We start from the raw sequence: 12,476 nt of genomic DNA, 5'->3' as shown, positions 1-12,476 counted from the left end.
TGGGTAGCTGCAAGTGCAAACGTGATTTCAAATAAGGATGATAGTAAGGCTGAAGATGGGTAGACAGCAATCCTAAGGTGGGCGAAAAAATGTGGAGCTCAACCAGACTCACTCAAAAAAATATATTGCGTTTTGGACTCATCAAAATTTTCCTGAGCCGGACTCACTCAGACTCACTCCTAGCAAATTTTTTTCGGCTGGGCTCACTCGGGTTCAAACTAAACAAAATATGTATTGTAAAAGAACTTGTTGTTTGGCTAGTTGTTATAGCTATTCAAAAAAAAATTGAAATGTTATACCCACTAGCCCAACAACAAGTTCTTTTACATTGTATTTCTAGTACAGTGGGCCTATCTTGTTACCTGTTAGACCTTGTGTCGTTAACTGACGGACTTGTGTGCAACATCATCGAGGCCACGTGCCAAGCTAGAAAGTGAGCCCCTCTCACCCCAAACGTTTCAGGGCCGAAGCTCCTTAAGACGTGGGTCTGTTCATCCGTTGTATGTATGTAGTAGTACGTACCAACGGCGGCACATACCCGCTCTAGAGCGGGTATGTGCCACAGGGGATGCGAGATGGCGGTACTTAGAGTGTTCACTAGAGAGACACACGGACGGACGAACAGACAGACCAGCACACGGATGGACGGATGAATAGGCGCGTGGACGTACGAACGGATGGACGCACGAACAGACATACAAACAGACAGATGGATGAACAGACCCACAGACGGACGCATGGACAGACGGACGAAGGCATGGGTGTATGCACACATGGTCGCGCGGGCGGACAGAAGCAAGAACGAACTGACGGATGGAAGCACGGATGGGCTGACGGGTGCTTCGCCCCGCTCATCATTATTCACTCTGTGAATATGCTGTGATTTTTTTTATTTTGCTTGCGTATATACAGACGCACACACACAAACGCACACACGAGCATAATAAAGTATGCTTAGAACCCCTTGCCCCTGCTAAAAGAAAAAAAAATTGTTGCTGAGCCTGACATCATAACCACGTCACAATGTACATATGAGCTGGCCTTTGATGATCCAAAATTGCTTTTGTTTTTTACATGGACGGAGCAGTTGCCACAGCGAGTATGCCTTTTATTAAGACACAGCAAAAACAACTGAAAGGCTGCGAGTTACAAGTCTTTATATATGTATTCTTCCGTGAATGCCCACTGAGCTCCATCAATGACACAGCCATCTATGTGTAATCTCTTTTAAAAATTTGAGTAGTTCTCAAGACAGATAAGCCCATCTGCGCTGCAGAATGTGTCTTGATGACTCTTTTGATTGCAAGGAAACTGTGCTTCGCAACTAGGATGACATTTGATATGGTCGTTCTCTAATGCGTATATAAGGGCGTCTCTGCAGTGTAAAATATAAAAAGAGAGCAAAAGACAACCCGACCGAAAGTGTCGAAATGCGATTTTATCATTGATGCTGCAAAAGCACGCATTGACTGGGCTTGCTTACTCGGGGACCGAAGCGTTTGACGCGAGAGTTATAGTATACCGGGCTTACCGTGATACCGGGCTACCGTGATACCGGAATCGAAGTGCGCATGCGCAGATACGTACGTTACGCGTACCGCTTACCGTACGCGCGGTATTTTTCAGATTTAAGGTTGCGTAGGTGCACGTAGTGTACGTAAACATGGCGGCGCTCTCGAACGCCCGCTTCGAACTGATTTTGGCGTAGTTGTTGAAAGACTCACCTTGTTCGCAGCAAACGACTGTTCAAAGTGGCTTCGCTTGCCTTCAGTTAGCTTCGATGGCTGAGTATTACGGATAAGTTGGCGTAGTTTTTGAGATAGCTTCCCATTTCGAACGCGCCTAGGCCTAACTACAAGATCAATGTAAACAAATCGGCAACGTAGATGTTCTCGCGTTTTGTACGTGGTTCATATTTATTTACTTTTATTATCACAAAAAATAAACTTCTAATGATGCTTCGCGTGGTGGCATAGGCAAACATTCTCGTTTTATTTTCATTTGCACTGTTTAACCTAGTAACCATCTAATAGGTGGCGCCACCATCCCACTTGGGGGCACGTAAACCACGTAAGCGCAATTCGCTAAACTATAAGACGCTGCCCACAACGAACGTTTGCTGCACTGTAGCGTCATTCCCTTAACCTACGCTATCACGCAAACGCTAAACTATAACTGTCTAATCAGGTGTCCGTAAATGTACGGAAGCCCGCTTCACCGGTGGTACTGATCAATTGAATCAAGTGGAATGATTCTTGAGCAGAATCTATTGAAGCGTGGCAGTTCGATGACGGCTAAAAAAGTAAGAACAACATGCAAACAAAAACGAGACGGATTCCCTATACTCACGTCTACGTGAGAAGGAACCAAGACGATGAGATTAAGAAAAGTACAACAAAAATGCACTTGCCGCAAATGTCATCTTTCGTTGTTTGATTTATGTGTGTTATCGTTAATCTCGTGTACTATTTGCCCTTATAGTGTCAACATCGTTTACGAGCTTACTCCACCTTCCAAATCCCCGCGCCCCTAAAAAATTCAGATCTCCAGTTTAGTGCCAATTAAGTAGTGTCAGCAATAGTCTACTGAAAAAAAAAACTGCAAAGAACTAAGCATGTAATAATTGGTGTTGCAACTCCAGAAACGTAAATCGTGGAAAGGGGCGAACCATGGAGTGTGCGCTGGTGCTTATTGCAGCAAGATCGTTGCTAATTACCAATAAAAGGCAGAAGAAGAAGTAAAAGAAAAGAAAAGAGGTACCACCGAGGTGATTCGCCATACTACAGTGTCTAGAAATATACTGTATATAAGTATATTTCTAGACACTGTAGCTATAGCTTCTTGAGAGAGGTTTCTTTCATGAGGTGCTAGCGGAGCCAAGCCGCAAAACGGCAATGTAGTGAAGCGAGTTTCAGCCTCACCAACGTCGTCTAAGAACTGCGCCGAAATGCAGCTTACCAAAGGTTCTTTTACTTCTTCTTCAGTCTCTCACTACCCATTAGCACTGATTTTGGCCCAACTTGTTTTCGGTTTACGCACTAGTGCATGCACCGAAGCGTGCTTTGCCGCAGGAGAAGTCTCTGCATTCGAAACGAATTTGGGGACAGAATTTGACCAAATTGTGCTATGAACGCTATTAAGTCCTGGTACGTACTACGAGCGACTAGTGATACCCAACTTTCATGGCGCATACCCATGTATAATAAATCAAGACGACGCCATAACACAACGACAGGCTGAGAGCTTAAGGTCCGTCGCTTCTTAACTATTTGCCCCGCCACGGTGGTCTAGTGGCTAAGGTACTCGGCTGCTGACCCGCAGGTCGCGGGATCAAATCCCGGCGGCGGCGGCTGCAATTCCAATGGAGGCTGAAATGTTGTAGACCCATGTGCTCAGATTTGGGTGCACGTTAAAGAACCCCAGGTGGTCGAAATTTCCGGAGCCCTCCACTACGACGCCTCTCATAATCATATGGTGGTTTTGGGACGTTAAACCCCAGCTATCAATCAACACTTAACTATTTACAGACTCATGTTATTTGGAGCTATGACAGGTGATAATATGTGGATGCCCTTACCGTAAAAGAGTTAAATACACGAATATACGCTTACAAAGGTGGTAAGCAAGAGCGGGCGTGCTATTTGCGCGCCCGATTTATGCAACATCCCGAGACAACGTACCACGCCCTCGACATATTTGGCCCGCGGTAAATGAACACGAGCTGCCGCCAGACGTAAGCCTTTGCTCGAGCTTACGTATCCGAGCTGCCACGTGCGCGGTAGTTTACAGCTGATGTACGTTGTGCGTGCGTGCTAGTCGTATAGAATCTCCCACGTTCGTAGCGGAAGTGTTTGGTAAGTAAATGTACAGTAAACGCTGCAAACAAAAATGGAATCAATACTTTTTACATTGTGAAATAACGATCACTTCGTGTTTTCCCTTTTACGTGGATATGAAGTTGTGTGTCACTTTATGTTTAGTTTTTACCTGTCTCTTTGAATTATATTTATGCCCTATCTTAATGCTGTTATACGCCTGGACTTTGTATTTACGCACAGCGTTATACGCCTACATTATTGGTGTCCATGTGCTTGCATTGTTTAGTACTGCCATGTGGCGCAGTGGACTGTTTTCTGTTTTTCTTGCGCCACATCTATTATCGTCGTCTGAAGACTCATAGCCTTATATATATATATATATATATATATATATATATATATATATATATATATATATATATATATATATATATATATATATATATATTGCCACGAACGTAATAACAGAGAGCGACGAAACGACGTCTTGCTTGCCCTCAGACCAGGACGCAAAAGCCCTCTTCTTTATTCCCTTCCAAGGGATCCCCCCTACAGTTGATGGCCCATGCCCATTACCTGTGACATTACTCCCTCTCCTCGAAAAGCATCGGCTCGATGCTTTCCGTCGTTTCGTCGCTCTCTGTTATTACGTTCGTGGCACTGGTGGAGGTGCTGGGTAAATGCGCCTTGGCTGCAGATTTTCAGCCGACACACCAAGCTACTTGGAGACAGCTGCAGCTCCCACGGCACGAAGCAGTCGCCGCCTGCGAGCACTATCTCCCGAGTACGGTCCCCTCTCTCAAGACGAAATGGCAACTTCAACTAACAACTAGGCGAGTCAAACCAACGACGTCTTGCTTGCCCTCAGACCAGGACGCAAAAGCCCTCTTCTTTCTTCACTTCCAAGGGATCCCCCCTACAGTTGATGGCTCATGCCAATTACCTGTGACAATATATATATATATATATATATATATATATATATATATATATATATATATATATATATATATATATATATATATATATATATATATATATATATATATATATATATGTATCTGCGATCCTCGCTACTTCAAGTTTGCTGCGGAAAAGGTTACGAGGTTTGTTATAATACCCAACATTTTGTAAAAAAACACATTTGAATAATTTCACACACACTGTCCTTCAGTAGTTCAATAATAAGTGACACGAACACTTGCAGTTATGTTGTAAGAGGTAGCTTTCCTTTGAATGATTGGTATGTGGGGTTTAACGTCCCAAAACCACCATTTGATTATGAGAGACGCTGTGGTGAAGGGCTCCAGAAATTTCGACAAACTGGGTTTCCTTAATGTGCACCCAATTCTGAGCCAATGGACCTGGATCGTTTCCGCCTTCATCTGAAATGCAGCCGACGCAACCAGGATTCGTTCCCGCGACCTGCGGGGCAGCAGCTGAATACTTTAGTCACTAGACCACCACGGCGGGGCGTAGCTTTCCTTTGACTGGTGTCCATATAGAAACAGCATACTGCCTTAAATGCTCTTTTGAGTGTTCATCAGCGTCTGTAACAGTCTTACGGCAGGTGCATGCCACGACCACCGAAACGCGCGTATGACTTCACATTTTCACGAAGTAGGAATTTGCCTGCTCTATAAAACTTCGTATGTCCGCATGCACTTTTCAGAGAGGGCTGTTAATACACTTCCACTAAATACTTACTCTAAGCCTCCACAGAGAGTGTTCTCTTTTGTCGTTTTGTTCGCGTGTCAGTTAAAACGAACTCATAATATTTAGATGTCTTCCTAACGGCCAGACGTATGGTTGCACCACAGTGGTGAGGACACTCGCCTTCACAGCCTGAGGAACTGTGTTGAAACCAAGCACTTGTGATGAGAATCTATTTCTGTTTTATGGTTATTTGTTAACGACAATAATATATTACGCGAGATATAGAAGCGCGGAGGAACACTTATCTCGCTCGGTATACGTAGACGAGCTTACGCATTTAAAACTAAAGATTAAGTTCAAGAAGCATATAACAATCGTATAGCCTTGCGCTGTATTAGCAAAGAGAAAGTGATGATGTTTAAAGAAAATCAGAAGTAACGACTTTCGCAAAATAACTGCAAAACATATGGACACCTTGGTTTCGTGGGTTAAGCATATTGTCATCATTTCTCTTTGTTACCACCAAGCGCGCTCACTGAGAATTAGGTGGGGAAAATATTCAAACCTAGATTACCCCATACGATTTCGGTAAAAGTAAAATTATAATTCGACTCACCTTAGTTTATTAAAAGCACAACTTATTCGCAATGAGCCCGTGCAAAACCGACGATGTCTCTGAGTGTCATGAGCGAATGCACGGACTTCGAGATATGTTTTTCTTAATAAAAGATTCTACTTGCGACGTATATTAAGGCCTTTGAGACCCCACGGTTGTATTCTGCCACAAAATGTGTAAGCTTAGGGCACTGCCGTTTGCAGCTGGAATGGTGGAGTGCAAATGGTATACGGCTGCATTCACGGCGATCCCCGAATGATTTAGGTGCGAAGCATCATCGGTGTTTAGCTTGTCCGCGTCTGTTGTCGTCACAGTGCGTAGTGGAGTCACGCTCCGTTAAACAATTAACTATGTGTGATGACATCGTCAAGCCGTCATGACAACACAAGGTCGACAAAAATTGTTACGCAATTATGACGAGATTGTAACGTGCGGAAGAACATTAGGGTTTGCGAGCCTATTCTTTAAAGATTGAAAAATATCATACGTAGTTTCAGAGATCTATCATTGAACTTCCACAGCAAGGTGGTGGAGAAACCGAAACTAACGCACCGCGTGCTTTAGTTTAGACGCACAATGTTAGTTTTTCGGAGCATTCAGTGCGGCTATTTCGGTTTCTCCGGCACCGCGGTTTGACATTTGGACGATTGATCTTTGAACCAACGCGTGATATTTTGAATTTTGAAAAACTAGGCTCACCATAATTCGTAATGTAAATAACTTCGCCATATAAACAATCGCCCTGATATTGATAATTAACAAGTATTAAAATATTTTTGTCAAATAGTTATTCCACAGTGTTGTAACTAGTCGGAAACTTTTTTCTATTCGGCCTAGAAATTAGCTTCGAGGAGAACAAGTGCCTACGTATCATAGCTTTTTAATATTAACGAAAAAAATCTGTAATGCTTAAAAAAAAAACACCGTGTATTTTACAAGGTCACTCGGTGTTCTGCCACAGAATCAAGAGGCATCGCACTCTTTCTGCGTGTAAGGTATTATTTGAAGTTTTTCCGTTACATTGTTCTAAATGTGAGTAGAAATGTCATGAAAGAGATTATGAAAACAGACCCGCAGCAAATGAGTATTGCTGCGTTTGCCGACTTTCCAACTTGTCCTGCGTAGTTTGACTCCCTACTTCCTTCAGTATTTTGGCTCCACACTTTCTCTCCGTAGTTCGACAGCACGCTTTCCTATCGCGGTTGTAATGAGTACTCTCTCTGAGTGGATTGGTTTAATACTTTTCCTACGTAGCTTGGTTCCGTAATATCCTTTTGTCGTTTGAATACGTAGCTTTACTCTGCAGGTGACACCGTACTTTTTGTCCGTAGTTTGACTTCAGTGTCCCTCCATTGTTTGACTCCTTACTTTCCTATAATGCTTTGACTGCGTGAATTGTTTCGTAGTTTCGCGCAGTGCTTGTGCTTTTGTAGCTTGACTCAGTGATTTCGTTTCGTAGTTCGACTCGGTACACACACTTCGAAGTTTAACCCTGTACTGAACTTTTGCACTAGTATGGCCCCATAATTTTCCGACCCATAGATCACTTCCCCCAATAACTTTATTCCAATGCGTTTGGGCAGAATAAGGTCTTAGTGATTTTTCCAGTGATTGTGATGTGGTATAAATAGCAAAGCTCTCACGGCTACATTCGAACATCATGCGTTGTTCGATAGCACAGTATTTGCACATGTTATGCTCGACCATGTAGCATTCTGTGCCCTTACTATTACTACAGCAACAACAACAACAACAACAAAACAACAACAACAACAACAACAACAACAACAACAACAACAACAACAACAACAATAATAATAATAATAATAATAATAATAATAATAATAATAATAATAATAATAATATAATGATAATATTCAGAAATATTGTTTTATAAAATAATGATTATTTTGAGTTTCGTACCTTATACATCAACCGGCCTTATTAGTTTCATTAAAAAAAGATTGTGCGAGTGCAACAGCACTGTGTGGCTGTGAAAGTGCTCGGCTAAGAACTTGGCGAAGCAGAAAAGCGTATGATGATGTGTTGTCGAATCCATGCGACTCCCTGCTGCGATCACGTGCTGTGATCAGTAAAAAAATATAGTACTGCCCTTTGCTAGGTCACGTTCACAGGGACCCGTCGTATTCTCCTGCCAACGGTAATGGGATTGAGCCACCATCCTCTAATGCGCAAGAAGTACGAAGAGACGAGCAAGGAGCTCCAGCTTCTGGGAGAACACTGCGCAAATGAAGACTCCAGCAACACAAAACACAAAAGGTGATTGATCGTGAGCCGCGTGAGGTATTACGTCACTTAATCAGGCGTACAATGGTCCAGGGAGCAAGCTCTAACTTCAGCTTTCAGGACACGCTGTCGAAAAGTGACATCATGTATTAAACATATATTGGTATTTCTCGTAGTCATGAGGCACTTCATCGTTGCCGTTTAAAGATTTTAAAGACGATAGTATTTCTTGAGGACCTTCGACGCAAAACATTTGCTCTGTCTGTCTGTACATTTGTCTGCTCGTTCGTTCCAAATAACACTCTCAACGGTGCCAAAGTGGCCAAACGATCATCCAAACGATACTCCAAACGGCCGATCCCATCCGCAGCGCCCACCAACATCGCTCAATGTCCAGCGTTCATACCTGTGCGATTTTCAATTAAAAAGCAATTATTGCGCATATCCGAGGCACCATAACGACACATCAATATTCTGTGTGTGTGTCTCTTATTAGAAATCATCAATTGAAGACATCAATCATTTACTTGAAAATTTTGTTGAAGCGCACTGAAGACGGACGGCCAGAAGAGGCTGACAAGGACAGCGTTTGTCCTTGTCGGCCTCTTCTGTTCGTTCGTCGTCAGTGCGCTTCAACAAAATTTTCAAGTATGAATGTAATCCAACTAGCCCAACTTGCCACCTTGCTGCATCACTCATGTCTTCTGTGAGTATACGACATACGCATCAGAGAGACAGTCTCCAAAGCTTGCCTTAAAAATACAACAGTACACAAACTTGGAGTTGAAAAATATTCAAGGCCCATGGCAGAACACCTCCAGTGCGTTGCCCCCAAATGCAGAGATGTTACTAGGCTCACGCTTTCGACTTCACTTGAGTAAGTCGGCGTGAAGCAAGCAGCGGACTTCAAAACGGTCAAGTCAGCCTTTGTGTTTCATAAACGTTCAGGCTTTCTTGCTTGGTGAAGTCAAGAACGAGTTTCAAAGCAGAAACACGCTGCACGCCTGCTAACAAGGTTCCTAATGAAGTTGTTCGCGTAAGGCACGTGTTCAGCGAGAAAAAAGACCATACATTTTAAAATAACTATAAAAACGAAGTGTCACAAGCACATTATTGTCATTTTACGGCTAACGAGTGGCACGTGGTGCCTGCTGCCCCATTGATGCGCAGTGTTGCTTCTGTAAAGCGTCCGTGGCACGCTGGTTTTAGTGGCCACCCAAATGCGGCACGTTTCTCCACGCTTGCTTGTAAGGAGGCAAAACAAGCATCGCGCTGGGTTCTTTTGTCGCTTTCTTTTTTCAATCGAACGCAACGGCATGTAGTTGTGCTGTATTGGCTCACAAGGTAACGTGATGTCTACGGTATTCGCCTTTCCGTTCAGCGGACATGCTTGTAGTGGGCTAGGTGTAGCTATATATAATAAATAAAATAAAAAAACAAGTTCTGGGAACAAAAGTGATTGATATTCTTTTGTTGAGCTTAACAAACAAGAGAAAAAGCGTGGTTCAGCACATTGCCCTTAGCAGAATTTTGTCTCATGGGGTGCAGCAATGTCTCGCTGCATGATGTAGGGCGAGGTGCATAATCAGAAAAGCCGTGATATGATAGGAGCACCTCTTTATTTGTGCGTGTAGAATTTGTCGTAGCGTTGTGCTGCAAGCGATGTCTTTCTGTGTGAGAAACAGCGCCCTAGAATGGATAAAAGTATAGACGAGGCACACAAACACCGCGCCGAGTCAACCTTGTAACGAAAGATACCGAAAATGTCGTCGTGTTTTAGAAAAACAAAAATAGCCTTCGCGGATGTGGAACACTATGGCGTCGTCACCAGCGGGGCTAATAATACGCATGTGTGTGTTCTCGACACAAACTGTAACGCCAGAGAACTCCACCACTTAAGTACCGCATAACTATAGACAGTGCCGCCGGCTGCGGAAAGCTCACCGGCATCGCGTACAGCTGGTTTGCGTTGTGTAGCGTAACTTTTCCGACTGCACGGCACGCTGTCATCTACGGAATGCGGACGAGATTACCGGGGATTGTTTGGAATGTTGCCGTGCCGTGAAACCCGAGAGCCATCAATATTTGCAACACTGGAGGCACAGGCTATCTTCGGTTGTCTTCCCATTTACGGAGCGGCAACATAGCCAGCAGCTGCCGCACGGCGTTCTTCGTGAATCTGTATTGAGCGTGAAATTGTAGCTCGACGTACAACTCCATCGGATTTCCTCGGTCACGTAAAGTGGGTCGAGGGACTTTCGGCAGGCAGTGCGCCTCAGAAAATGCTACGCTTATGGCGAGGCAAGCAAATTCGAAAGCGACCGCCCTCCATGCGACGTCCATTCGAGAGGTAGCCAAGTTGGAATAGCGCATATAGCCGCTGTCAAGCTAGCCACGCAGATGACTTGAAATTTGTGCTGACCTTGACAGAGCCAAGTCGCCGTCAAGTCGTCCGCATGTTCGAGAACGATTTATGGCGACCGGAAAAACTGTCTTGAGTCAAGAACGAGTCAAGTACAAGCCAAGTAGCATCTCTGCATTCGGGGGTTACACTCTACAAAAGCGCTACTGACATTCTTACGGGCCACATGCTTGAACGAAACGTTGTAAATAGTGCTGTGCCTGGGAGTGACTTTACGTGTTATGTGACTGTCTTGCGTGTATGTAACTGTATGTGTTGTGTGTTTATCATTGTATATATCATTGTCATCACCCGGAAACTGGAGTAGCCTGTCAAGTTGAAAACCAGGCAAACATCTCTAGCTTCCCATTAAAATGATTCTCTCTCTCTCTTACTAGAAAAGGCATACATAAATAATTATAAGTACCTTAGCGTTTATCACGTTGCGCCGACCACCTGCACAAAAAGGCAAGCGTTTCCACCGCTTTGCTAAGATGACGCGGTGGTGGCACCTACCCGTCACCTTGCGTTCTACACCTTATCACCTCCGAGACGGGCACGCAAAGCGAGCGCGCTTTGTTTTCCAAGATAACTGCCAGATAGCGCTCATTTCTCACTTGTGGTGCGACTTGAGGCGCTCGTTCGCCTCCGCTGCACGCTCGAGGCACTCTAACACAGCGCCTCCAGTATACCATTCACCAATTTTCTTGCTCAGAATATCAAACAAACGTTTTGTTCACTCTCTCCAAACGCAACACTATCGTCTTTCGACGACAATTGCAGTGTAACATGCAGATAAGGGGCCATTTTTTTTACCGTACCTCTCCACGCCAATACTCAAAGCACCGACCGAACACTTTATTGGCTTTCCCTAGGCTTTCCAAGACTGGGAGGCCATGCTGCGTGATGAAAGCCCGAGTGGCCAGCGGGCGCTGACTCAGCGGGCGTGGGACGCAGCAGCGGCTGTTGGAGCCTTGGACTGAGAGCTCCACCCGACATTTTTCTATGCCTGAAATAAAAAGTTTCTTTTTCTCTCTCTCTCTTTCCCTTGGCTTTCCACGTCTTGCACATACAAACAAATCCGTCGACATTTTGTCGGCGTAGTGTAAGTGGCATTAGCGCTCCAAACTCATGTCTTTCAGTAAAGGAATCACCATAAATGAAAGATAAAACGCTGCAAGCGCCCCTCATTGCACTTGCAGCATTTTCCACGTAGAAGAATAACTGGCGATGAGAATTTGTGGCTTTGCCCTTTATAATGAGTGAAGACATATGTTGTGTTCCAGACTAGGTATATAAAAAGAAAACAACAAAGAAAAAAAGAAAAGAATCGAAAGCACAAATGAGAGTTCATTTTTGGCACCACTTCCACCATTGTCAGAGCTTAGTCTTTGTGGTGGAAACTGCTTGTGATGATGATCTGCATGCGTGCATAATTTGCATGTTCTGCTCCTCCTAGTGAGCATACGAGTCGTGCTGCTTAGAACAATCGAAGTTTGGTACTTGTGGCGCAAAGGTAAAATAAGTTTGTTGGAACATTTTTATTTGTGTATATTCAGTGTAAACATGTTCGCAAACATCTGTGGTAGGGTGCAGCGTGTATTATGTACCCAGTCTATTGTCTGATCAGTGGGTTTGTACTAGTGATTGATTGATTGACATATGGGGTTTAACGTCCAAACCACCATATGAATATGAGAGATACCGTGGTGGAGGGCTCCGGAAATTTTGACCACCT

The 12,476-nt window shown here is 44.0% G+C and overlaps 1 long non-coding RNA gene across 2 annotated transcripts in view; it reads left to right on the top strand.

Annotated features, from left to right (window-relative positions):
- Window positions 1-11,772, top strand: part of LOC142767443 (uncharacterized) — a 525,683-nt gene extending 513,911 nt beyond the window's left edge. For both annotated transcript variants that reach the window (XR_012884876.1, XR_012884877.1), the window contains one exon: window positions 11,614-11,772. This is a non-coding gene — a long non-coding RNA (uncharacterized LOC142767443). The remainder of the gene's footprint in view (window positions 1-11,613) is intronic.
- Window positions 11,773-12,476: the final 704 nt, after the last annotated feature.

Source organism: Rhipicephalus microplus, chromosome 7, assembly GCF_043290135.1.
Source record: "Rhipicephalus microplus isolate Deutch F79 chromosome 7, USDA_Rmic, whole genome shotgun sequence".
NCBI lineage: Eukaryota > Metazoa > Arthropoda > Arachnida > Ixodida > Ixodidae > Rhipicephalus > Rhipicephalus microplus.
The sequence above is the reverse complement of the archived record's forward strand: the minus strand, read 5'-3'. Positions and strand labels throughout refer to the sequence as shown.